Below are 27747 nucleotides of genomic sequence, written 5' to 3'. Positions count from 1 at the left end.
AACTGAAGGGAGGCCAGAGTGGGAGTAGTTTCAAGAGAGAGCTTTAAGCGCACACCGCCACCCCAAAACCTGTCGTCTAGAGGTAAAATGTGCAAAGGAAACTTGGATTTGTGATTAAATAAGACAGTAAGTCGACTTGTTTATGGGAATAGATGAGGGAGAGAGACACAGAACTGGCTGTCACCACCGTATAGGTAGGTTCACAGAACCCGTAAGAGGAGATGACAAGGTTTAGAGAGAGAATATGGAGAATGTAATACCTACAAAACTGCAGTGAATGGGAGAAGACAGGCCAGTTAAAGCAACTGAAAGTCATGCTATCAAATATTCCAGAAAGGCAAAAGGAAAAGAAAGAAAAGAATTCAAAACTGTGCTCTGAATCTGGCAATCTAAAGGTCTGGCAACTTTCAGGAGAGCAAATTGGGGGAAAACAGCCTGACACAGACAGCATAGGGTTGATCAGAGCATTAAGGAAGCAAGAAAGTAGGGACAATGAATGTAATTGCTTTTCAAGCTCCACTTGGAAAGAAAGAGAAGCATAGGGCAGTAGGTAGAGGGAAAGGGGTACAGGGACAGGGTACCTGTTTTTTAGGATAGATCTGGAGCAAGTTTTACAAGCTGAGGAGAAAGAGTCCATAGAAAAGAACTAGTAGAAGCTGAGAGAGAGGTTAATTGATAGAGGTGTTACCAGAGCAGAGGGTGATGGGATTGATTATAGGCAGGAAGAGAGCAGCATCTTCTTTTAATTAACTGACAAGTTTCATAGCATTGATTGATCAAAGTCAAGTTAATGTGAGAAGGTACTGTAGGAGTCCCAAATACTGCAGTTGACCCAACAACACAGGGGTTAGGGCACACCTGCACAGTCGAAAATCTGTGTGTAATTTTTGACTCCCCCCAAATTTAACTACTAATAGTCTATGGCTGACCGGAAGCCTTAATGGTAACATAAGCAGTCGATTAACATATTGTGTTTGTTATATGCTTTATATACCATATCCTTCCAATTAAATGAGCTAGAGAAAAGAAAATGTTACTAAGAGAATCATGAAGAAGAGAAAATACATTTATTATATGGTATTGTATTTATTTAAAAAATCTGTGCACAAGAGGATATATACAGTTCAAACCCCTGCTGCTCAAGAGTCAACGACACATGTATACAGCTCATGTATATGTATGTACGCATGCATGTATGCATTTATTTTTAAAAAACATGCTGGCTGCTTTTTGCAAACTGAATTCTAGGACACAAAAGTGGAAACAAATTGTAATATCCCCTATGTTCTTAAAAATCAGAATTCTCTGTATTTTAAAAAGGAATTGCAGCCAGAAGTGTTCATACTAATACTTCCAATTCAGATTCAAGACTACAAAGCTTCTATACAACCATCTCTACCTCACGCTAATTGGACAATTGTTCTCTGTAGAAATAAATGGTCACAGGGTGAAGCCTTCTGAATTCCGGTGCTTGTGGTGCCCTCAGAGGAAGTGCCAGCTCCATGCCTGATCCCCCTAAAATAAAGCCTGCCAATCCATAACCTGCTGCATAACAGGTTCTTAATCACGTTCAAGGCCTCATCCTTAAAAATGAATGGATAACCAAGAACTATGAGCCATCTAAGGAAAGCCTGCCATAGGAAAGAAAGGGAGCAAGGGAAAAATAACACAAGAACACATAATTCAAGAAATAACACAGAACTTAAAAGAGAATAATTATCCTTAGAGACATTTGAGAAGATATTGCATCGTTAAAACCCCACAGAATGCAATGAACAAGGAATAAATAAAAATTTAAACATATAAAGTCTTGCAAATTTACATTCCACAGCATTTGTCTTAGGAAAGTACTTGAGGGTGTGCTCCAGAACAAAAATAAAAGAAAAACCAAGCAGGAGGGAGCTGCACTGAAACCTCAAGTGGTCTCAGTAGGGCAGCAAGAACCAAAGCCCAGGAGTATTGATTCCAACCATGAAATGGCAAGACAGGTTCATCCTAGAACCCAGCATGAAGCCCAGGTGACAGCAACTGGCAAATCCCTGCTCCTTTCCTAAACAGGGCTGAAAAGCAAAGGATCTGCTCTGGGAAAAAGCAAAGGACCCAAGCAGATGCCTTCTTCTGGTACTGGGACCACTGAACTACCAACTTCCAGGAGAATGAGGGATGCTATGAGGCGGGGGAGGGGGAAGCTCACTCACACTGCTGAGTAACCTTAACTGAAGCAGAGTAATCTTTCCCACTCCTGGTTGTCATCTTTCCAGTCTTTGAAGCCTGGCTCGTGTTTGTGGTCTGTGCCACAGACAGTAGCAGATCCAGCCCAAGGAGTAACAAAGGGAGAGGCGAGTAAGACAGCGGTCATTGGCCTAAGGAGCAGCAAGCAGCCCAGTGTCTAACAGGAGGATGAAGAACCCCAGGAGAGAGGGGGCACGGGGAAAATAAGAATCCAAGGAAAGTGGAGTTACTTAAGATGATAAAGAAGACACCCTAAATAACAAAGAGGCATAGGGAAAACCTACAGATGATTCGTTAATGATCGGGAACACAGGAGCACCTGTTTTAGACAGGGTACTGCTCTAAACAGTAACTTCTATTTGCCCTCAAATCTTCATAACAATTCAGAGATACGTACTATTCTTATTCCCATTTTATAGACGATGAGCCTGAGGCACAGAGAAGATGAATAAGAACTTGCCCAGAGTCCATGGTCAGTAAGCAGCAGAGCCAGCTTCAGCCCCCCGCAGCGAGGCTCCGGCCCCTGATGCTCGAGGTAGAGTCTGAGATTGGAGGTACATTTGCAGTGCTTGGCCTGGCTCTGCTGTGACCAAGATCTACTTACACACAACAGTGAAAGTGTGGTTTATAGATTGTCATCTTTTAGTATCAACTATAAAAATAACTCCCCAAATCGTTAACGTTTTTAGAACCTAATGTTCTGGCAACATACAACTAAAGGAGGAGTATCAGAGTTGAGAATGGGCAAGGCAGGGAGGAGAGGGGAGGAAAATGGTAGGGGACCTGATATCCTCATTGTACAAAATAAGGGGTTGAGAGAAACGCTCTGTGATTCATTTGCATGTTTACTGTCTGGCTCCCCAAAAGTCGGATGTATGGCGGAGACCTCGTCTAGCTGGTACGCTGCCAGGTTTCCAGCCCTTACAAGAGTGCAAGGCACATGTCAGGCCCTTAATAGACACTTGTGGAATGATAGATGGATGAGAGAGAGAAAGGGAGAGAGAGGGAGGGAGGGAGGGAGGAAGGAAAGGAGGGAGGAAAGAAGGCAATCAGAGAATTGCATATTTAAATTTGCAAATGTGATTGGTAGAGGGAATAAAAATAATGCTAGAATTTTCCTGGGAGGGTATGGGAGGTATGAATATTGCAAGTCATCTAAATTTTTATCTACCACAGCTGTCAGTCAGTAAACAGTATCTACAGTTGATAAATTAGGACACAGTGATATAGGAGTATTATTCAGAAGAACGTACATAAACACAAAGGAACTAAAAACCAGAAAATTTAGAAGTACGAAAAGTGACTGGCTTTGGACAGAGGGTGTATCTACTGAAAGGTAAAGCAGGAGGTGATTGAGTCATTAGAAGCCCGTTTGTATTCTTTTTTCTCTCTGTGCATGTATCACTCTGATTTAAAATAAAATTTAGAAACAAATGATATAAAAAGTTATAAAGCTTATATATACATATATATAAACTTTTCATTTGAGGACAGTTTCATATTTACAGAAAAATTGTGAAGATCAAAACCTGTTGCTCCCCCTTCCTGTGCTCTTGCTATCAAATAAATAAAATCTGTTAAGGTTTTATTTATTTATTCATGAGAGACAGGATTGGGAGCAGAGGCAGAGGGAGAAGCAGGCTTCCTATGGAGCAGGAAGCCCCATGTGGGATTCAATTTCAGGACCCTGGGATCATGACGTGAGCCCACGGCAGGCGCCCAAATAAAATCTTAAAAGAAATCAATAAAAACACAAATCAGGGGTGCCTGTGTGGTGCAGTTCATTAAGCGCCAGACTCTTGGTTTCTGCTTGGGTGGTGAGTCTCAGGGTCGTGAGATGGAGTCCCAAGTCCAGCTCTGCACTAAATGTGGAGGCCACTTGAGATTCTCTTTCCCTCTCCCTCTGCCCCCCCCGATCCTTGCACTCGCTCTCTCTCTGTTTCAAAAAACAAATCTTTAAAAAAAATAAAATAAAAACACAAATCAGATTATATCAGACCCTTGATTAAAATGCTCAATTGACTTCCCAACTATTTTCAAATAAATTCCAAACTCCCTATCATAACCATAGCCCTATGCTGTTTGGTCCCCACTTTCTGGTCTCCATGGCCCTATTCAATCTGACCCTACTCCTTACTTTAGACTGCCTACCAGACTGCGGAATCTGCCCGCATGTTCCCTTTGATGCCATCCCTTTCTTCCCTTCTTGCAGTCACACTCTTCTACTTTCTGTTCCTTAAAGATGTCATTTTTCATCTTAATGGTTTTACTGCAGCTGTTGCCTCCTATCTTGGCCGAGCTGGTTCTTTCTTGTCATGGAGGTCTTAGCTTACATGTCCCTGACTATGTACTCAGAACCTGTCCCAAATCATCCTGTTTCATCATTTTACTTATCATGCCCTTAGTGATTTCACATCTGTATTGTCTGCCTCCACCCACCTAGAGTGTTCAAGCATCGTGAGAATGGTCTTTATCTGTCTTTATACAGCTGTAATACCTGTATCCAGAACTATTCCTGATACAGTATCAGTGAAAACATGATTTCATGTACCTTCCTCTGGAGGTAGGGGGGAAGGATATAAAAATACAGAGTCAGTGTGCCCCCTTGAATCTGAAGCTTCTGCGATAGTTTGAGTAGCTGAGAAAGGGTTAAAGCTAATGGTTAACTGAGAAATCACTAAATAAAGGCAACTTAGAGTGCACTTTCTAAAAGGAATTCATTATATGGCATTCTCCCAATAAAGCAGAGCTTTCCACTGCGTGGCTGTTCAGTTTACTTTAAGGTAAGTGAACCGTAACTAAGTTGGGAGCTTCATTATCTTTGCATGGTTAAAAGCACTATCACCTCCAATGGCGTGTTTTAAATAAAAAGAAAGCTTCCAGGACTTAATATCTGCACTAATATATTCCATGGCCAGGGACTGAGTTTGAGTGGGAAAGGAGCCCACTCCCCCTCCTCCTCCGTTGCACACAGCAGAAAGACTCTCAGGAGCTAGAAATAAACTTTCATCACGGTGTTCCACTGACCAGCACCAATGGGCTCTCTCATCTCATGCTAGAATGTAGCCAGATGGACTAATCAAAGCATGAGGAATCTCTCTTACTAACATGTAGACATGCAGACAAATTAAAGTTAGCAGAAAAGGGAGAGCAAATGACACTTTGTAACTTGTTCCTTAAATACATAGCATAGATCTGGTATGACCTGGGTTTCATTTTCACACAGCAGCTGTATTCAGAAGGGCTAGTATCGGGGGCACACAGTGCCACGCATCGCACTTTAGCCCTTGCCTGACTATCTGATGCAACACGGACGGGAGCTTCAGGCCCCATCGGTGTCCTCTTCATAGTCAGCTTCTGGCCTTCCTCCCTTAGCCCCGCGGACTGAACGACTAAACCGTGAAGAGCTGATGCTGTGTATAGAGCTTGGGGAGGCTTAGGGTCCAGAAATCCCATCACCTTGAGCCTTTCTAATTTTCTATGATCATCTGATAATGGGAATTCTGTTACTCTTGTTCACGGTTCACTATTTCATTCTGCTTCTTTACATCATCGTGTTGTTAGTGTATCGCCTGTTGTTATCTACTATTTAGTTCACTGTGGCTCGCAGTTCAGTCCCGCACGGCTCTAGTACGCCGCTGCTACCTGTGCTTCATGCCCATATTTTGACATCACATGGGAGATTGTTAGAAATGCTGGCCCTTATTCCCACTCCTGACCGACTGAATTCGAATCTGCATTTTACCAAGATCCCCAGGCGACTCTTGTGCCCACTGGAGTTTAAGCAGCCCTGCTTTCATCCATCAGACCTGCCCCACACCATGCAGATGGCAGCTACCAAAGCTCCCATACTGTTCACAGCTTGGCTCTGAAGTCTCCTCCATCTTCTGTTTCTGACCCTACGGCTCGTCTTTCTTTATATGGCCTCACCGCTTGTATATGGAATCTGACACGACTTCTGTGGCTTTGAGCTTCTCTTCCCTCTTTAAGCCGGTGTAGATTTTGTCTCTGGTTCTACCACCAAGAGGAGCAGGGACAGTTACAAGAAAGCAAGGCAGCTGAGAGAGGAACAGAATCCATTTTAAAGTGTCTCAAGTCAAAGGAGTTTACAACTCTCCTGGGATACAAAAGAAAGCTGTGTCCCCAGGATTCAGGAACCAGAGCTGCCTCAGAGCCCTCAGCAGCAATCATTTATGGACATTTACACCCGTGTTCCTCTGTCAATGTCTTCAGCTACCATCGAACCCAGCTGCTGTATTTCTTAGATCAAATTGAGTGTGAGAGAGATGGGGAGAGAATCTGATGGAATAGTCCAGGCCATGAAGTGCTTCTCTGTGCACCAGGGCTATGCTCCAGACTGGTGCAATCAGCTGTGGTTCAGGGTGAGTTTGCCATGTACAAATCCCGCAGGTCGGGCTGCGGTGATACGGGTTCTCCTAGCTGGGCAAGTGCTGGGGGAGATTAGCATCTCTAATACAATACCTTAAGCCACAGTGAGAAAGAAAGGCATGTACTGAACTTTGGGGTAACTTTTTATTTCTCTAGGTCAGCTGGTCTGTAATACATCCTGAGACTTCTAGGCTCACTAGAACTTGATAAGTAGTTTAACATGGATTCAGATGTATTTGTAATTGTCTTATGTAGTAAAAAGCAGATCTGATCTTCGGTCATGCTGGGTATTCCATTTCTTAAAACAGTATAAAACCAGAAACATCATATATAATATAAAAAATCTAAAAATGAAATGACCTGTGGAAAAGTGTCAAATACATTAAAATATTAGTTCAGTTTAGGTTTGACTCAGAAGATTTTAATATTCCATTTCAAAAGTTTTAAAATGAGTACAATTCTAGGTCAGTCTATTTCAGTAAATGTCTTATTTAAAACTTTCAGTTTAGTGAAGAAAAGATTATGTGTGGTTGGGTTTGGAGTTCTGTCAGTGAGGATGGTTCATTCCTGTTTTTGTATACAGGCTATTCCCTACAAGTTCTAGATGTGTATATAGTAATACAAACAGGCCATAATTATAATTCTCTAAAAGGAAGGGGAGAAAACTTAAAGCCCTTCTTATTTCCCCTGTTGCCACATTGGTTTCGAAATAACCCATCTTGATTAATGGGTTTGCGATATTTTAAAACTCTTTCTAGTAAGAGAGAAGCCAAACTGTCCTTGGTTAGATGATTCCAGTATGTTTTCCCCACAGGACATTCTTTCTTATAATTACCTGCCATTCCTCACATGGCAATTTACATTCTTAGCCTTTTTTTTCAACAGCTTGGGAAAATGGTTGGTTATTGTCTTTTGTCCATTGAGCAGATGAAGAAAGTCAACTTTCTTAAGTCTAAGATAAATAAGCACATTTTTGAGTACAGAGTCCTAAGTGACAACAGAAGGTATAATTAACTTGTTCTCAGTCAGATGCCTAGGTGGCCTCAGAAACTGTAGGTATGTGGTTAAAGTGAATCTTATAGCCATACCTTGACATAAAGTTGAGTAGTCTCAAAGAAGCTGCCCAACACACAATTAGCAAGCTGAAGACACACGAAACTGCTGTCTTTATTGAAAGGATATTGCTCCACCTGAATGAGTTCCCAAGCAAATGGAGACAATTGAACCACACGTCTAAGATGATGCAAACCTTCATTAGCCATAGTTTACCTTCGCTGTATTTGTTAAGTGAATGGGTGTGGGGGGTTGGTGTCTGCTCCTCTGAAAAACAGAGGAGAAAAGACTTGAAATGAAATAGGACTATACTGATGTAGAATTCATGAGAATTTGGACAGAGAAATGTAGAAAGAAAGGAGACATTTCAAAGCACAATAGGACATAGAGAATTTTAGGGGACATGTTTAGCTTGCTCAAGAAAATAAACAGTTCTGGTTCTTCACATTTGATATGCAAATCTTAAATGATCCTCCTTTCTTTTTTGAACTTAAGTATAGTTGACATGTTATGTTAGTTAGAGGTGTAACACTGATTCCACAAATCATTATGCTATGCTCACCGTTAAGTATAGACACCATCTGTCCCCATACAATGCTACTGACTATATCCCATTGACTATATTCCCTATGCTGTACCTTTTATCTCCATGATTTATTCATTCTGTTTCTTCTTTACCTCTTAAAGCAACTTTGCCAAGAATTTTATGTGGGGCAATATTGTTAATGATATACTTAAAAATTCTGTGCTTAAAAGTAGAATATTCTAATGCAGATTCTAATTTAATGTATTCTTGTCCATTTGCTTCATTTACTTAGACTTCACTATACCGATGTTTCAGAAAGAATATTCTTGAAGACACTGAGGTAAAAAAATTTTTTTTTTAGAAAATGTAACCTCACTAATAGGGACTCTCTTCCCAGCCTGATCTTCAAGGAGAATGGAATAATGAACATATACAGCAAGCTGGGAATTTTTTTTTCAAAGAGCCAGTTTGGACTTAGGTGAACTAATGTCACCTTCCTTGAGTATTTACCTAAGTCCTCAAACTTTGGAAAAGGGACAACGTCTAGCCTCTTGAAGACCAGCTTGGATTTCTTAAGACAGGAGGGCAAAAGGTTCCATCAGAAGTTAGGTTTATACAGAGGGATGTTCCATGAGGCTGAGAGAAGCGGTATCTGCTGTCAAGGTCTTCAGATGCTCTTCTGAGCTCACTTACCCTACCCTCATTCCCCAGGGAATGTAGTCATCCTGGCCTGGGCAGTGGCTCTGTGTGGTCCAGTCTGGCTCAGGCTATAGCACTGGCTTCCTTCTGGCATATGAGACAAGAGCCCTGTGATCATTCTGCCCAGAGTGGAGGAATCTTGGTGACAAGATGCCACACCATGCAACCCAGAGCAAAACCCTGGCTCTGCAGAACTGCATGTGGCTGCTAATCTCTGGGTCCAAGGTTTCATCTGTTTGGTGATTCAGTACGCCTTCCTTTAAAAGTCTGACTAGCAAGATTTCAGCCCAGTCTGCCTTGAGGGATTCTCTTTAAAATGCTATTTATAGTACATAATCAACATAATCCTATTTGCAAGTACAGTATCATACATAATGAACTATTTGATTTGCAAATTGCCTAATGCCATTAATCTGACAACTTTTGTGCCAGGTCAGACTGCCTGAGCAGGCTGCCTTCAATGATAAAATCTCAAGGCTGCCCCCTTGGTTTATTTCCAGTGTGTTGATGTGGATTATAGGAAGGGGATGCTCTGTAAAGGAGGTGTTCCCTGTACCTTGGTTGGGCCTCCTGCAGTTTGTTACAGGCATCAGATGGTATTAGATGATATGCTGGGTAACAGGGCTCTGTTTCTGAGTTGGTATCTCTGGTCTGTGTGACTTTGGACCGCTCAGCTTCTGGGGGGGATTGGACTAGTTGGACACTCCGTGATTCCCTCCTCCTAGGCAACCTTCCCAAATTCTCTGAGTGACCGTCTTCCATCATTCTCTCAGTCTTGTGTGTGCGCTTCTACCACCTAGCCAACAGGTGTTATATTGAAGTTAATTACTTAGTCTGTTTCCCTCACTAGGATGCAAGTTCTGTTAGGGCAGGCGCTGGGTCTCATTCACCTTCAACCCCCAGCACTAGGAGGTAACTGGCACACACCTGCTGATCTGAACTGGGGTAAGGTCTCTTCAAGCTATGAAAGCCCATGCTTCTAAGTTAGGCACTATTCAAAGAATTGCAGAGAGAAGTCAAACTGGGAATGTATTCAGGTAATATTGGCTGATAAATCTGATTATAGGCAGTGACTTAAAAAGTTGAGCTAATGATTCTCATCTTTGATTACACATTAGAATCATCTGGAAAACTCAACCAAGAAACAAAAACAATGCTCCTCCCTTCCCAGGGTTCTGATCTAATTCCTCATTGTTTTGACCATTTCCTTTTACCATTCCCAGACTTTTCCCCCTTGCCCTCTGCCCCCTGCTCCTGTCCCCCTTGATCCTGTGTAGCAGGGTTGAGGAAACCTGACTGCCCCAAACCTTGCTCAAAGTCGGTATCAAGCTATTACTATCTATTGGATTTTTTAGCTTCATACACAAAACATCAAAGTAATACATGCTCATTGTATAAGAAACTTAGAAAAATTTATACAAGTAGAAGATAGGATAAAAATACCTGTAATTTTAATACTCAGAGAAATTTACTTTCTTACATTTTTATCTCCTTCCCAACATACATCTTTCTCTCTAAGAAAAACATAGATTCTGCTTTGTAACTTGCTTTTTTTCACTTAGTGGTATATTGTAAACATCTTTCTGTGTCAATAAAAACATTTATTTGCTACTATTGATTAATTTTTCATAGGCAGAACAAATGAGTTGTGTTTTCTTCAACCTCCTTCTCTACAGACCTAGATATATTTAGAATTTAAATTTGTTCTGAAAATGGTTTTCTTAAAATCTCAAACAACCATTTTCCATACACTGCATCTAGTAAGGAATATTTTCTATTTTTGGCTATTTATTCTACTGTATCAGTTTTGCAGATACAGCAGTAGTTCTGAGAATAAAAGATCATGCCAAATTGGATTTCTATGATTGTGTTAACACAAAACAACGTGCACTTAGATTCTAAGTTTCCCTGGAGATTTTTCATAAAAAAAAAGATACAGGTTTGAATTCTGTACACAGGATACACAAAACCATGGTACCCAAACATCAAACAGTAGAGATTTTTATATGTAAATATAACACTAATAAACTTAGTCTTTAACTGAAATTGTAGTCTAAAAACAGAGCACTAACAAAGTTGTAACCTGAGTCTTCATAAAGGGTAAAAAGAAAAATGAAATAATTAAAAGAAAAAAATCACCAGAGATACCTGTGGAAATTGTCAGATTATCCATGGAACCCCTGAATCTCTTAGAGATTCTGAATCAAGACATTTTTCTTTCCCCATGCAACTCCCCACCACCCAGCACAAAAGTTTCAGAAGCTCTGGAAACCATCTGCTGTAATGAGCCACTGTTACTAATACTGATACTAAACACTAACGTAGAGTGGATTTCACCTGGTCTGTCCCAAGGTCACCACTTGCTCCCTTGAGGGTATATGAGGAAGTCCATAGACATACCATTCACCACACTCACTCAATGCAATGTCCTTTGCCTGAGTATACATTCATCCCTTGCTTACTGTCTTTAATACATTCCTGAAAACCCTGTCACTGAGTTGAGTGAAAAGCTATTAAACAGAAAAGTATTTTCACTCATCTTAATGGGAAACATTATGACTAATTTCATTCTTACCCAGGATACCTAACCACATTTCACTAACACATTACAAAAGGCAAATTATTTTAAGTAATATACAACAGTATGAAAATAAATACATGCAATCTGTGGACGGAAAGTGTTGAGTTTACCCAGGGAGAAAGGGAATACTGGTCAGCAGGTGGCGCTGGGCAGAGGAGGGGGTGTCGGGTGAGTGACGAAGGAAGGCAAGGTTGCCCAGGCTCAGGGGCACTCTCATACTGCATTTAACCCAAAACTAAAGCACCCAAGAACACCTTTATGGCAACATAAATGTGAGAGGCTTTGGAAACATGTGGAAATGGTGCATGTGCCCCACAGACTGAAGATTCATTGAAGCCGCATCCTTCCCACCCCTGTCGCTTGGCACACACATCACAGCAAAATCCAAACGTGAGGCACAATTTGCATTTGCTCCACATGATACTAACAAGAAACTCCTGTACCGAGTGTGGTTTTGACTGAAACCTTGATGTTGAAATAGCCCTTCCCATGGTATTTATTTAGTGTGTTTTTGAATGAAAATCGGTATACCAAAAAAATAAATAAATAAATAAAGAGGTGCCATTGCCTGAAAACTGGTTTAATTTTTCAAAAGCCATTATGGTGAAGTGTCATTAACTGAAAGTCTGTCAGGTTAGTCTGGATAAATACGCCCTCGTCAGAGCTGTGTTTTGGTCCTTTAGAAGTGAGTAATGTAGTTCTGGACGTTTCATTTGTATGGGTCATTTCATCCATCTGGATAAAGTCCAGGATTTCTCATAATGAGTCTGCTTTTTAATTTTCCTAATTTTAATTTCCATTAAAGAGAGTTTACTCGTAGCTCAAAAATTTGAATGCAAGATGGATTTAAGATAATTGTGGAATGTATAATGAATACAAAAAAAGGTTATAAAAAAGCACACAGCACTTATAACATTTTTCAGGAGTAGTTGAGGCTCACCAAATGGCAGCAATCATTCACTTTTTCAGCTAGTCCTTTGTTAATAGCTCAGTCATATTTGTAGTCATTTCCATATTTTAGGCATTAGGTGTTCTATTTGTTAGAGCGTGAGAACTTTTTAACATTAGGAAATAAAAATTCTTTAAGTACGATTTGCTAGTTGTTTGACATTACTGTTAATTGGAGTGGGACCTTTAGTAAGGGGATGAAAGATGTACATTTCCAAGCACAGAACAGACCTCTGGTTTTTTCATTTAACAAGTATGATTACTACGTTTTAACCAAGTCAGAAAAAGAATGAAGCAGCAAAGAGTAATTTTAATTTTGCCATTTTCTATGTGGGAAATAGAAATAATATGGTTCCTTTTTTTCTTATGAAAAGAAAACATTAGTAAGAATCAAAAATAAAGCATTTCTTTCACAGTCCAAGCAACTAACCAGCCTCCTATGAATCCAGCTAGAGCTACAAGGGAAAAGAGGCCTCCAGTGATGTGTTTTTTGGAGGGGAGATGGGGGATGGACTTGGAGAGCAGTATATTTTGAAGGTCTTGTCTTGCTACTCTGCATTTTTACCTTGAATTTATTGGGTGTGTGCTTTTCCTCTCTGTAATACATTATGCACTCCCTCTAGTGTCAGAATTTGTATATGATCCCAAACCCAACTTGACAAAGTGCTGCTATAAACATTAGAGTAAGGTTCAGGCTCCTAATTATGTCATATTTCAAAGATATTAAAGGCCACCTAATAACATGAGGAACAGCCCTGCAGGAAGACGCTCTTGCTCAGAAAGAGAATGCATATTTTAACCTGTGTTATGAGGAGACTTCTTCCAAGGTTTCCTCTCCTCCTCAGAATGTCTATAAATAAGCTTAGAGCATTATTAAAGCCTTAAATTCCTTTGATAATCTGAAGTATTTATTAATTCTAAATTCTATAGCAACAACCAAAAAAGAAAAAAAAACACATAAAAATGAAACAAAACAAAACAAAATGAAAAAACCCAACCAGAGATGAAAGAAAATCTCAGCTGGAAAGGAAAGCCTGTGCGCACATCATACAATGTGTTGTCATTGAGATTTTTAGGACCAAAAAAAAAAAAAGATTTTTAGGACAGTATTAGCTAATTTATATCCATGTTCCTTTTAGGAACTGGGAGTAATAATGGTTGTTGTCTGTTCCAGTCACATCCTATAAGCTGCTGCTGGTGGCCTAACCAGCATAGATGCCCTTTCTTTTCCCTAACAGACCTCTGGGTCCATCTCTTTCCCACCCAGCCCAGAAGCCTTGAGGAAAGCTGACACTGTCCCTGGCTCTGAGGGACCTGTGGGTAATCTCCACTTCCCTTCCAGTGATAGCTACTTCCCTTCCAGTGATAGCTCAGGGACAGACATGTGACCCAATATTGGTCAATGAGATGCATCAAGAAACATTCTTCTTCAGTCTTCCAGTCCAGCTTCCAGAAGTGACACTTTTCTTTTGGATGCGGATTTGAGGCCTGGAACAGCTGCAGCCCTCTTGTTACTCAGTATGAGAATGAGGATGACCCTAGGGGAGGCTAAGGGTGATGCAGTAGGTGCTCCCTGGACAAATCAGCTCCAAAGTCTAGCCTATTGATGTACTTCTAAGTACAGGAGCTAATATATGCATGATTGTTTAAGCCAGTTTAATTTGGGGGCTTTAATTACTTACAGCCAAAATGATCACCAAACTTAAAACTATCATCGTGTTTAATTAAACAGTCTTCTTATATTGAAAACCCAATTACATATAAATCCAGTTTTACATCCCTTTTCATATCAATTCACGCAGAAAAATACAACACAATATAAAGGTCGGTTGATGAGGACTGTGTTCATTACCTAGCATTGCATAACAAACCACCTCCAAACTTGGTGACCTAAAATAACAGCAAAAGTTCACTGTCTGTCGGAGCTTCCACGGGTCAGGAATTTGAGGCCAGCCTAGCCGAGTGGTTGTCGTCGAGATGTCAGCTGAGATTGCACTCATCTGAAGGCTTGGCTGGCGCTGGCCCATCTCTTTCCAAGATGGCTCGCTAACACACAGCCAGCAAGTTGGTGCTGGATGTTGGTGGGAGGCTTCAGTTTCTCCCCACATGAACCACTCCCACAATGCTATTTGAGTGTCCTTCAGACATGACCTCTGGCTTCCCCAAGAGCGGATGATCCATCCAAGAAAGTAAGAACCAGGTGGAAACTATTCTTTTTATGATACAGCCTCAGAAAACATATAGCATTATTTCTACCATATTCTAATCACTGGAGGCAAATCTCTGAGCTCTTCCTACAATCAATGGGAAGCAAAGAGGATCTACCTTTTGAAGGGAGAAAAGTTAAAGGACTTTAAAACCACCGTGTGGATACTCATCTACAGAGAACATACTGGGGATCTGCGTTGACCTGTATATTCCTTAGGTCTCTAGGAGTACAACTGCAGTAATACAAACAGCCACTACTTTTTATTATCCACCAGGCTCTCTTTATACATACTAAGCCATACAGTTTTCACATCAGCTCTATAAGTTACGTGCTATTCTTATTTCTTTTACAATTATGGAAACCGAGTCACAGAGCATTATGTAACTTGTCTAAGGTCATAAAGCAAGCAAGTTTCAGATATAGGATTTGAACCAAGGCAATCTGGCCCTGTAGTCTGTGCTTTTAAATACCTCATCTTTTCTCCTTGCTAGTCCACACCTACAGGTCAGGCACATTTTTGGCAATTCTCTCTATATCACTGGCTCTCTGCTTTTTCACGAAGACCTTAGACCCCCCACATAGTCTTTCCAAACATTCTTAGCAGTTGCCAAGGCTTGTATATTGTGTACTTATGAGAGACTATTATGTGGCATCAACCATGCCTTTCCTTTCTTCTCTTCTGGCTTCCTTTCAGGTTACTGTTACATAAAGTATCAGCATTGCCCTCTACATGGTCACTGTATAGAGGGTCATTGAGCCAAGCCACTCATTGTCTGTATCTCAGAGAGTTTTTAATGAAACAACCTTTTCTGTTTTCACTTTGATGATGCCCTGTACTCCATCCACACCCTTGTGTTCTATCTCCTTTACTTGTATGCAAAGCCCATTCTCCTCAGGCCTCCTACAGAGAACCCACTCCTCCTGTTCTTAGGAAGAGTTCTCTTGGAGTCTCTGTGGTCTTCATGCAAGCCAACTCTGAGAGACCTTTCTCACTGGCTCACCAGACATGTCTGGATGGTCTGAACCCCAGTGGGAGACAGAGCTTAGACCCAATAAGAGATTTCTATCACATTAAAAAGAAAGAGCGAGCTACAAGATAAAATCAAGTTTCAAGAAAATGGGGGTTTTCATAATTCTCAGGTATAAATAATTGCCTTACATTTAAATGATATTTCTCATTGGATACTTCAGACATTTGAGATATGCCAATTAGTTTCAGATCTTCCCATCTCTAACACATGCTCCTGAGGACTCTTTAGTTGTTCTTCATACAAATACTCAGTGAGCAGCTACGGTCTTCCAGGCACATGCCATACACAGGGAAGCCAGCATGAGCAGACATGCATGGTCCCTGATTGCATAGAGGGGTCACTAAGGGTGGGGGTGGGTAATGGAGAGGACAATGCTATTTACAGATGCTACACCTGAGATGGGAACTTGTGGCTGTGAACACGTGTTTGAAATCTTTTAACTTCTAGATTGGACACATTTCACTGAAAGAAAAAGTAAAGGAGGTCCACCGAGGTTTGTTATTGCAATTCTGGCTTGAAAGCCATGTCTGCCCCACAAGGGCATCAACATAGAAATTACAGGTAGATTTTTGTTTTAAAAGACAACCTAAGAAAGAGGAATAGAGTTGTCTTCAACTGAGTAGGGGAAGAGGCTCCAACTCACATCAATTTCTCTCTGTTTGATCTATAGCGTTAATAATCTGCACCACACTACTTAATGCTTGATTACTGCTCATGCACTGTGTGGTACAATTTTTTTTTTTAAGATTTTTTTTATTTATTTGAGAGAGAGACAGTGAGAGAGAGCATGAACGAGGAGAAGGTCAGAGAGAGAAGCAGACTCCCCGTGGAGCTGGGAGCCCGATGCGGGACTCGATCCCGGGACTCCAGGATCATGACCTGAGCCGAAGGCAGTCGTCCAACCAACTGAGCCACCCAGGCGTCCCTGTGTGGTACAATTTTAAGTGGTTTCAAGTCCATTCACAAACTGGCTGCCCAAGAAGCTTACTCAGCTCCTGAGAGGCAGGGAGTTTGGGTCTGGGCTCAGGCGGGCTCTGCAGGGTACTCTCAGTGAATGTAAATGGAAGCTGATGACCCAGCAGGCCCCATGTATCTCTGGCTTCCCTGGGGTGTTCCTGCCCCTTTTCTTCTTCAAACCCATCACTCTGGACTTGGCCTTCTCACCCCAGCATCCTCCTTTTGTCTGTACCCCTTTGGAGCCTGTTTCTGTTAACTTTTCTCAATCCTCTGACCAGTTTGAAGGTGACTTGCTTTCCATTCATTCACATAGTATATGTTTACTGAGCATTACTATATACCAGGCACTGTGCTAGCTACTAAGGACACAAAAGCAACTAGAATATGGCTCCCTGCCTTAAAGGAGGGGGGAAATATAAGTGAATCTGATATTATTGTATCACATGATAAGCACCAACACAGAGGGAGGTGCTGGGTGTTGTGAGAGCCTTTAGGAATGGCAAGTAAATCAGATGGGAGCATTAAATCAGACTTCCCAGGGATGAACATTTTAATGGAACAGTTTGTGATAAACAGATGACCCTGAAATAGTCAAGCTTCAAGAAGCCTAAGTAACCTAATCCAACTATCATACTACAGATGAAGAGAGAGACCTTGTGAGGGGAAGGTCATTGTCAAAGCTTACACCCCCTGCTGCCTACAAGGCTAGAGCTAAGACTGTGGTGTAGCCTAATTTCCTGATAAGGGGGAGGGGGTTGTGGAAGGGTGATGAGGCTATAGTTCCACTCCAGAGTGAAAATGGAAACAGGAAAGCAGTTAGTGTAATAACTCAGGTGAGAACTGAAAGAAGCAGATAAAGGTGGCATGGACCAGATGGAGGGGCTCAAAAGTGATTAGATTCTACACATGTAAAGGGAAAGCTGACAGAATTTGTCCACGGTCTAGATAAGGTATGTGAGAAAAAGAGGAAGGCTCCAAGGTTTGGGTCTCAGCAATTAGAAGTTTGGTTTTCAACAACTAAGATATAGACAATGGTAGAAAAAAATAGAGAAGAATGAAGATTAGTTTAGAACATGTTATTTAGGAGATGCCTATTAAATATCCAAGCTCAGATATCTAATCGGCAGCTGGATATGCAAACCTGGCACAGGGCTGGAGATCTACATTTTGGATGCATTGGCATGTAGATGGGATTCAAAGCCACGAGAAGATGAACTCACTTAGGGAACGAGAAGACTCAGCTTTGGACACTCCAATATTCAGAGTCGGAAAGATGAGAAGGAACCAGCAAAGGGAGCCTCAGAATGAGTGGCTCATAAGGTAGGAAAAGAACCAAAGACAACGGTTTCCTAGGGTCATGGTAGGAGCATATCTCCAGGAGGACGAAACAGTCTACTGTCAAATTGATGAATGATAGATGGAAGGCAGGCACCAGGGACAATGGGCCCTGCCCTCCCTGTCCTAAAGGAAAACCACCCTTAGAAGGATCTTATACCATCCTGAAAGGAGCCCTCCACCCTTTCCCATATGATAGGTGACAAAAATCTGACTGGATGACAGGTGCAGGGAGGAATCATCATATTAAAACAGCCAGTCAATAAGCCCTTAGATTTAGAAACTCTGGTGGCAACCCTCTCCTGTCCCCTCCCTCCTCTGGAGTTTTGTACTATCACATTGCTGTTGCTCAATAAATCTTGTTTTGCTGCCCTCCACTCTGTCTGGTCTACTTTTTCATTGTTCAAAGCGGTGTGGCCAAGAACCACAGGCACCGACAGAGGAAAAAAAAAAACCCTGTAACAAAATCATGCTATGTTTAATTAAATGATTAGTGAGAAATTCCCATTGGCTTTGGCAAGATGGAGGTCACTGAAGACCTCAACAAAAGCAGTGTTGGTGGAGTGAAGGGGACAGGAGCCCAAGTGGATTCAAGAAAGAATGACAGCCAAGAAAATAGAGACAGAAGACTCTTCAGAAGAGTTTCCTCTAAAGGGCAGCAGGGAAACAGGTAGTATCTGGAGGAAGATGTAGAGTCAAGAAGAGTTTTCTTAGATGGGAGATTACAACCTCTCTGTTTGATGGGAATATTCCAGATGAGGGGGTGCAATTTCTGATGTAGAAGAGAGAAGCTACACATGAAAGAACTACCTTCAGAGTAGGAAAGAGGCGGGCATGAGTGCTAGAGCACTGGGTGGTCTCAGACAGAGCCATGGATGGCTCACCATTTTAACAGGAGAGAAGGCTGGTAAGCGTGGGTTCTAGTGGTGAGAGTGTGAGGAAATCTGTTTCTGACCATTTCTGTTTGTTCAGGGAAAGAAGCAAAGAGAGAATGTGGGACAGAAGTTCCTGGGAGTCTGAGAAGAGAGGAAGAACTGGAAGAGTCATTTAGTAGAGGGGGTCTGTAATTGACTAGAACAATAGAGAGGGGCAACAAGATGACCTTAGGGTTTTGTGCTCTTATATTTACAGTGAGGCAATCAGCACAATTGTGTATCTTCCTTCAGTCACATTCAGCTGTTGGGGGACTTGTGTGAAGTAAGCAGAGGGTTGGATTTAACCAGGTGTATTAACCCAGGTTTCCCAGATTTGACATTTGGGACCTTGGTGACCCTTGAGAGACAGCTCCTCCCAGGGCTGCCAGTTCCTAAAGTTAGTAAAGAATAGGCCTGGGAGTGTGCCTTTCATAAGCAAACCAACTAAGCGAGAGCCCACACCCTAAGCACCTCTCTCATACCCAGGACCACTATTACTCAAGGGCAGATACCAGATTACTAGGCACAGCCCCTACTCCCCACAGTGCTCTGAAAATACTCAAAACTAGCCAATCCTAAACCTGCCTACCAGCCTCATTCATTCCTGCCTGTGGAAACCACAATCAAGGGCTCTTGCTTGTGTTTTTTCCTAGCTCTCTCCCTTCTGACCAACCTGGTGATTATCTGTGGGATTCCCCCTGTGACAGAGGTACCTGCTTCTCCTGGGATCTATGAAAGAAATGGTCTTTTCAATGGCAATTTCAATGGCAATCTTTTCAAATGATCTATTTGCCTCACCTTACTGAATAAGAATAAAATGTACATTTTAAAATACAGGATTATGTTTTGCCTGTTATGGGTCAAGGGAGTGAGTATAAAGATGGACCAGGAGGGGCGCCTGGGTGGCTCAGTGGGTTAAAGCCTCTGTCTTCGGCTCGGGTCATGGTCCCAGGGTTCTGGGATCGAGCCCTGCATCGGGCTCTCTGTTCGGCAGGGAGTCTGCTTCCTCCTCTCTCTCTCTCTCTCTGCCTGCCTCTCTGCCTACTTGTGATCTCTGTCTGTCAAATAAATAAATAAAATATTAAAAAAAAAAAAAAAGATGGACCAGGAGATCTACACCAGAAAAGAAAGAAATTCAGCACATAAGGGATAAAGGCAGAGTAAAACTAGTAGGTGGGGTCAATAGATTGGGGGTCTGAGGTGTTGGAGAACTACTGGAACCCATGTACTGGGGTGGGTGAGATAGAAAAATAGGGGGTGTTGGTCAGACTGAGGCATGACTGAAATTGAAAATATGGAGAAAAGGCACTTACTGACAACGACTTGGTATAGGTATGGCCATGGGTGTGGATTGCTGGCAGTAGAGATGGAAGTGTGAAAGAACTGTCTTCCACAGTGAGAGGAGAGGAGGTCAGGGATGAGAAAAGATTTTAGAAGAATCATCCATATAGATCCAAAATCCACAAGAATTATATCAAGGATAATGTTGAGGGGGATAGAGTGAATCGGTACTAAAATTCTCAAGGGGTAAGGAGGAGTGACCAGGAGGTGAGTAGATGACTGTGACAATTTTATCACAATAGTACATCAAACCCGAATCTGAGAATAGAACCGCAGCCCACTTAACTTCTTCCTAGAAGTCAAGCAGGGGAGGCCATTCCTCTTTTGGGGCAGATAAGTAAAACACCACTTTCATAGATATCAGTTAGGGCAACTTCATTCAAGCTGCTGTTCCTTATTGTCCCAGAATTTCCCAGAGGTGCCAGAGGGACTGCCCACTGTAGGTACATGGGGTGGGGGTGGGGGGATGGTGCAGGAGGCGGCATGGAAGGGGATTAACTGTCTAGTAAAAAGGAAAACAAAGAGATGAGGCTCTGGGTTCTCTGCTCTATGACCATCCAACCTGAGAAGTTCTATTTTTCATTGTTTATATTTGGGGTTTTCATTTGTGGTGTGAGGTACATACGGGACACATGTAACATTTTCAAACTTTCCCACACTTATGAATTTAGGATTCAAAAAGCATTTCAAACACATTCCTTGCAAATACCACCAGTTTACTGCACGGGTTTTATTGTGTGGAACAATTATGATAAGGGGTATAGGATTAATGTTATGGCCCATATAAACCTGCAAAATAATGGACTGAGTAATAAAGATAATTCTGGTCAATTTGAAATAAACTATTCAGGAATTCTTCTTTTATTGGGAACAATTTATTTCTCCCATTTTATTTGCAAAGTTTTTATTCTAGTCAGTGACACTGGAGTTAGGCGGAGGTGTGTAACACATACAGACAAATATAACCATTGATTTTTTTTTCACTGATATAATTTTATTGTGGCATATGTTTTGTGAAGATGTTGTGACATTACCTCAGGAAAGGCTGACACATTTTCCTGATTCTACAATGTAAATGTTTTGACTCAGCAAATGTTTTCTTTAGGACAAACGTTGAAAGTTGGCAAATCCATTTTGCCAAAAAGCCACCTGGATTATATGGTATTCATCCCCGAAGATGAAGCTTGACCACTACAAACTTGTTTTTTGTTTGTTTTAAATCATAGAGAAAAACTTAGAGTCTTATGGGTATGCCTCTAGGTGAAGTTGAGAAATTGATCAGGACTGTCCTCATTTATTTTCTCTTGAGAAGGCAATCTTCCCCCTCCTTTTCAAAGCAAACTCCAAAAAGTGTCCCACCAGAGGAAATGAATGAGCAATAGCTCTCTTGCTCCAGTGCACAACGTACTGATTCAAAAAAGGCTTTGCTTATCTGGTATTTGGGTAAATTTGCTGGCGAATAATAAAATTGGCTCCCTCAGTTTTTCTCTGAAGTTCCAACATGCCTGGAGCAGCACTTGTTCCGGGAATTTCTGTGCAGATTAGATTTGAGCTCTCCGGGGTCAGCTGTGCGGAGTGGCACCTGCAGAGGGCACAGACAATTTATCTGTGCTTGTGTGGAAGCCTGGACTTGAAGTGCACTGTTGTTCCTTAATTACAACTCCCTGAGTAGGTTCAAAACATTCTTTGTAAATCTATGTGGGGTTTTTCTCCACTTTCCTTGTAAGAAGCTGGATGGTGGACATTCCTCTCAGCGGTAATAAAGAGACTTTGATGCCAGCTGCCATCAACTGTCACAGATAGTTTGGGTCACTGGGTCTGGTGGTGACTCTCTGAACCTCAGTTGGAGAGCCATGATTAGACCACTAATCTTAGAATCCAAAAACAGTTGGACAGAGTAATATATATTGAGACCTGAATCCAAGGCACTTACACTCAATCATCTTGGACAGCCTGTTCTCTTACTCTTTGGTGGAGGTGGTTTTTAATTTAAATAGGATACATTTGTTTTTTGTTTTTTTTTTTAATTTAATTTAATTTTTTAAAGATTTTATTTATTTATTTGCCAGACAGAGATCATAAGTAGGCAGAAAGGCAGGTAGAGACAGAGAGAGAGAGGAGGAAGCAGGCTCCCTGCTGAGCAGAGAGCCCGATGCAGGGCTCGATCCCAAGACCCTGGGATCATGACCTGAGCTGAAGGCAGAGGCTTTAACCCACTGAGCCACTCAGGCGCCCCGATACATTTGGTTTTAAACAGTTACTTCTTTCACCACATATCTGGTAGATTCAAGCTTGACAGGCAATGCGTCAAGGCGTTAGAACACCACTGGGACTCCAAAGGCCTTAAGACCTGGCTCTGATACTAACAGGGCAGTCTTAAGGCAAGAATCTGTAACTTCTTTGAGTTTCCATCTTTCATTTACCTCACAGAGCTGTTGCGAGGGTCTAGTGAAACTTTGTAATGGCTCGTCCAGATATAATGCATATTTATTATGAAAATTATTGTGTATACTTGAACCATACGCAGAGATCCTTGTTTAGGCTCTCTCTGTGCAAATACACGTTAAGTGGTTCTTATGGGGTTGTCTAGAGACAGAGCCAGTGCCCAGTATAATTTCTGCCACATAATTCTTACTATATTTACTACTTGCTGAATGAAATGAAAACTTCAGGGACATAAATATGTGGGTTTAGAATTCCTGTGTCCTATGGATAGGACAACTGGACTTTTACTGCAACTTCACCAAATACGAGTACATGCCCACATCTATCTATGGTTCAGAAGGGTCAGGAGTGTTCCCAGATGCTACGAAGGGGTAGACAATCCCAACTGTGGGATGGCAGACATAAGACATGGAGCTACTTGGAAGGTGCCTTAGGCAAGTGAGGAACCAGTGAGGGATAGGAGAGGAGGAAACTCTGAAAGTGTTTGCTTAGAGTTGGCCCTGATTGTTCTTTATTAGAATGACTCCAGTCATTCCCAGGGCGGTCATGGGCCTTAGTATGCTAGGAAATATCTGCCAATGGTTGGCCTAATTGGGAGTCACATAATTAAGGATGTTCTGTGATGTTCCCACAAATATGAAGCCTTTAGACCTCACCTACTTAATGGAGGTAGAAATATCTTTTCATATTCAATACATCAGGTTCTGCTAGGATATAGAAAGCTGAAAAGAATGCTGCTCTTTTTAACAGGTAAAACCTCAATAAACATCATAATTTTTCTTGAAATCATCAAAGATCTGAGGCGGTAGGCAACCAAACAGCCTGAAAGCCAAGAAAAGACAGAGCCTTCCAAAGAGAGAAGGGAGGATGCACTCAATGGGGTAGACATGGCCGGAAGAGCTTCCAGGGTCACACAAGTGAATAAGAAGAATTCAGTTAAAACTATAAATAGTTGCAAAGACCAAGCCTGGACCAGACACAATAGGAGTTCACAGGTACTTGCAAACTTTTCCATGGATCTTGTCCTGTACTCACTGAGAAAGACCGGGCACCAGGAGGAGACTGGCCTAGAGAAGGGCTGTGGCCAGTTCATGTGTTTAAGTTCTCTCCCACCTAGGAGGTGGAGTCACCACGCATCCCCTTGAGTGTGAACTCTAATTTCACTGTGGAGAAAACTGGTCCCAGTCAAGGTCACCATCACCAGTAACTAAGGAGGACATCTCATCTCCATGATATGATACTATGAGAGGGGCACTTCACCTTTGTGGTATTTATCCTCCAAATCTATAAATTCAGTCTAATCATGAGAACATAGGACAAACCCAAGTTGACGGCTGTACTTCAAAATACCTGACCCATACTCTTAAATAAAAAAGGTCATTAAAAAATGAGAAAATATGAATGAACTGTCACAGATGAGATTAAGGATACATGTGGTCCCTAGATGAGATCTGGAACAAAAACATTATTGGTAAAAAACTCATAAAATCCAAATAATGTTTGTGGTTAACAGTAATTTATTAATTTTTAAAATTTTGGTAAGTATACCATAGTTACGTAAGATGTTACCATTATAGGAAGTTGGTAAAGAATGTATGAAAACTCTGTACCATCTTACAGACTTTCTGCATGTGTAAAGTCGTTCCCAAATTAAGGGGTGGGGGAAGGTTTGACTATAAGGGAAAAGGAAGGAACTTTTAGGGGTGATAGAGATGTCCAAACGTGTGTGTCAAAATTTACTGAACTATATCCTTTTAAAAAATGAATTTAACTGTATATAATCATACTCCAATAAAACTGACTTTTAAAAAATATATAAGACATCACTGTTGTGGACTTACGTGGCTATGAGGCTTAGTAGACAATTAAAGTGAAAGCCTCACTGTAGGAAACCTAATCATGCCTTTGTCCTTCCCTTGTTAAGAAACTTAAATTTCAATATGGGGGGAATCCTATTTACCACAAATTGCTTTTTTTCAAAGTGTAAACTATGGGAGATGGGCCAAGTTTTCACCCTCTGTTAATACAATAGGAATATTTATAGACCTTCCCCTCCCCCACAGAGTGAAGAGAGTAACCCGTGAACCACACTGCAACAGAAATTCAGGGGGCAAAGGTAGGCCAATTTCTTCTCTAAATATGCCTCTTCCTGTCAGTAAAACAGCTGCAGCCACAGGAGTGATCTTGCAGCAACAGGTGGCTCTTCAGAGCAGAGGGGAGAAGAACTTTGAAAAAATGTTTAAAAAACAACCAACCAACCTTATGTATGTGGCGTAAAATTACAATATAAAATAACTTAAAGTTATTAGATACCATTCACTTCTATCCCCCAGCCCCTTCAGGGAGCCGAAGTATTGGCTTCCCAGAGATATTCTATGGAAATGTGAGAATATGCATGTATTCTTTTCAGTGCAAATGTTAATATGTTAGACCCTCCTTTCCTCACTTAATTTTCTTTTTGCTATTTTAAAAAAATATATACCTGCTTTATTACAAGATGTATTCGAAGCAGTTTGTTGCAACACATGTAGGAAAGTTTGAAAAAAAAAAAAAAAAAAGAACTAAGCCAGGGGTTGGTTTGGTACCAATATTCATGCCCAAAGATGCTATACATCCAAAGAAGTGGACATCTAATGTCTCTGAGCTTTCTAGCAGCTCATATGGAGGAAAACATGGTTATATGACTATAGTGTCTCTAACATAAAAGCTAACTGTTTGCCCTTTATCATTTCTATGTATTCCTTCTAGGATAATTTTATGTTTTAATTTTATTTAAGATTTTATTTATTTATTTATTTGTCTGTCGGGGGAAGGGTGGTGGAGAGCGTGAGTGCACAAGCAGGGGAGCAGTCAGCAAAGGGGAGAAGCAGGCCTCCCTCAGAGCAAGGAGCCTGATGTGGGACTTGATCCGGACCTGAGCCAAAGGCAGATGCTTAATCGACTAAGCCTCCCAGGTGTCCCCTATGATAATTTTAAACTTCTGAATTTAAAATAAAACAACATCAACACCAAAAACATTAAAAAAAATCATCATATATGAGAAATATTTCTTCTACTGGTCTTTCCCCCTTTATTGTTTGAGAGAGAGAGAGAGTGAGCACAGGCAAGTCGGGGAGAAAGGCGGAGGGAGAAAGAGAACTCTAAGCAGGCTCCATGCCCAGCACAGAACCTGATGTGATGCTTGATCCCAAGACCCTGACATCACGACCTGAGCCAAAATCAAAAGGCAGATGCCTAACTGACTGAGCTACCCAGGCACCCCAGCAGTTCTCATTTTTAAAGCGATGGAGTGTAATGGAAGATCCTCACCACCCTTACTTCACCTGGCTTTCTCATGTATCTAGATCAGTCCATAACTATACATACTGAGTTGACTCACTCTTGGGACAGTCCATAACCATACATACTGAATTGACTTGTTCTTGGGACAGTCCAGGACTACACATGCTTGAGTTGACTCGTTCTTGGGAACGTGGAGTCCATGGCTACATAGTAGTCTATCGTGTGGATGTACTATGACTTATTTCACCAATCCACTATGTGTAGGCATTTCAAATGTTTCTAGGATTTTGCTCTTTCCAACCATGCTGTCATAGATTTCCTTGTGCACACATCATTTCACATGCCTGCCAGCATATCTGTAAGGTAAATTCCTACAAGTGGATTTGCTGGGTCAATGTGTGTGGCTACCGCTCGTTTTGACAGCTTTGCAAAATTGCTCTTTAGGCATAGTGTACCAATTTATACTCTCCACTTGCACGTGTGACTGAGTCTGCTTCCCCATGTACGCCCTGCTCAACATGTTATCCTACTCTCCAATCTCAAAAAACAACTACTGCATGAAAGGGAGCAACATTGTGTATGCTTATGTATTTAAATGTTTCTTTTGTTTTCTGTGACCTGTCTGTTCATATCACCTGTCCATTTTTTCTAATAGATTATTGCTCTTTTCTCTTTTGATTGTAGGAACACCTTATGTATGAAGGAAATTATCCTTTATGCAATCTCTTACAATTTTCCCCAGTGTGCTATTTATCTTTTGAATATGTTCATGGCATTTTTTTTTTTTTTGCCGTGCAGAAAATTTTTAGTTTTATGTCATAAAACTTACCGATAGTTTCTTTTACGCCTTTATGGATTTGAGGTTATATTAGGTAAGGCTTTCACCACTCTAATATAATCTCCACTGCTTTCTTCTATTTCTGTTGTTTTCATTTGGAATTTAATTCGTGTTAAAAAAAAAAAGTAGGATAGGGCTCCATATCTGTCCTCTTCCTGATGACAATCCAATAATCTTAGTGATGAATGATCCATCTCCGTCTCCTGGTTTGAAATGGGGATGGATAGCTTCTGAAACTGAAGGAACCCCATGGTAAATCTTTCTTGGTGGCAGCTGGGACCTCCAAACACTGCTTTTGTACTGCTCTGACAGCAGAATGAAGGCCTCCACGTGAGGCCTTCAAGGAAGGCCAGTTTGGCTCACATCCCTTCTCTCCAAGCAGGAGATGGCAGCCACTGGAGTTGGCTGACGCCCCAGGGATCCTACCACGACTGGGAAGGTGCTGCAGACTCATGCTCTCATTTTTCCCCATGCTCTAGGCAAATTAAATTTCAAAAATACCCCGTTTCTTTCTTGAGGGTGAGTTCTCCAGAAAATGCGGTCTTCTCTAGGTGTTCCACTAGAGGGTGCTTCAACAATACATATTTCCCTACTGGAAAACACATGCATGTTGTGTGTGTGGGTGCCACACAAGCATGCCAGCACCTGCTAGTTCTGGGACAATTTATGACATGGGAGTATGACTGGACTTGTAATGGTCTCTCAATCCTTCCACATGTCATCAGATGGCTTTCCCAAAGATTCCCCATCCTCCCAGTGAGCTGCTGGAACTCAAGAGTGTGGGAAGTGAAGATCTACCAGAATTGAAACTGTTAGCAATGACAGGAAAAGGGGCTCATGAACTCTGTTTCTCTCTTGCTCTCTTTCCCTGAAAGGTTTTAGGGGAAGATTTGGGCTTTCAAGGATCTGAAATATAAGGAAAGAGAGAGCTAAAGCTCACTACAAGGCATAGGTAAGAAAGTATCCA

Source organism: Neovison vison, chromosome 4 (genome assembly GCF_020171115.1).
Source record: "Neovison vison isolate M4711 chromosome 4, ASM_NN_V1, whole genome shotgun sequence".
In the NCBI taxonomy this organism is placed as follows: domain Eukaryota; kingdom Metazoa; phylum Chordata; class Mammalia; order Carnivora; family Mustelidae; genus Neogale; species Neogale vison.
Note: the sequence above shows the minus strand (reverse complement) of the source record.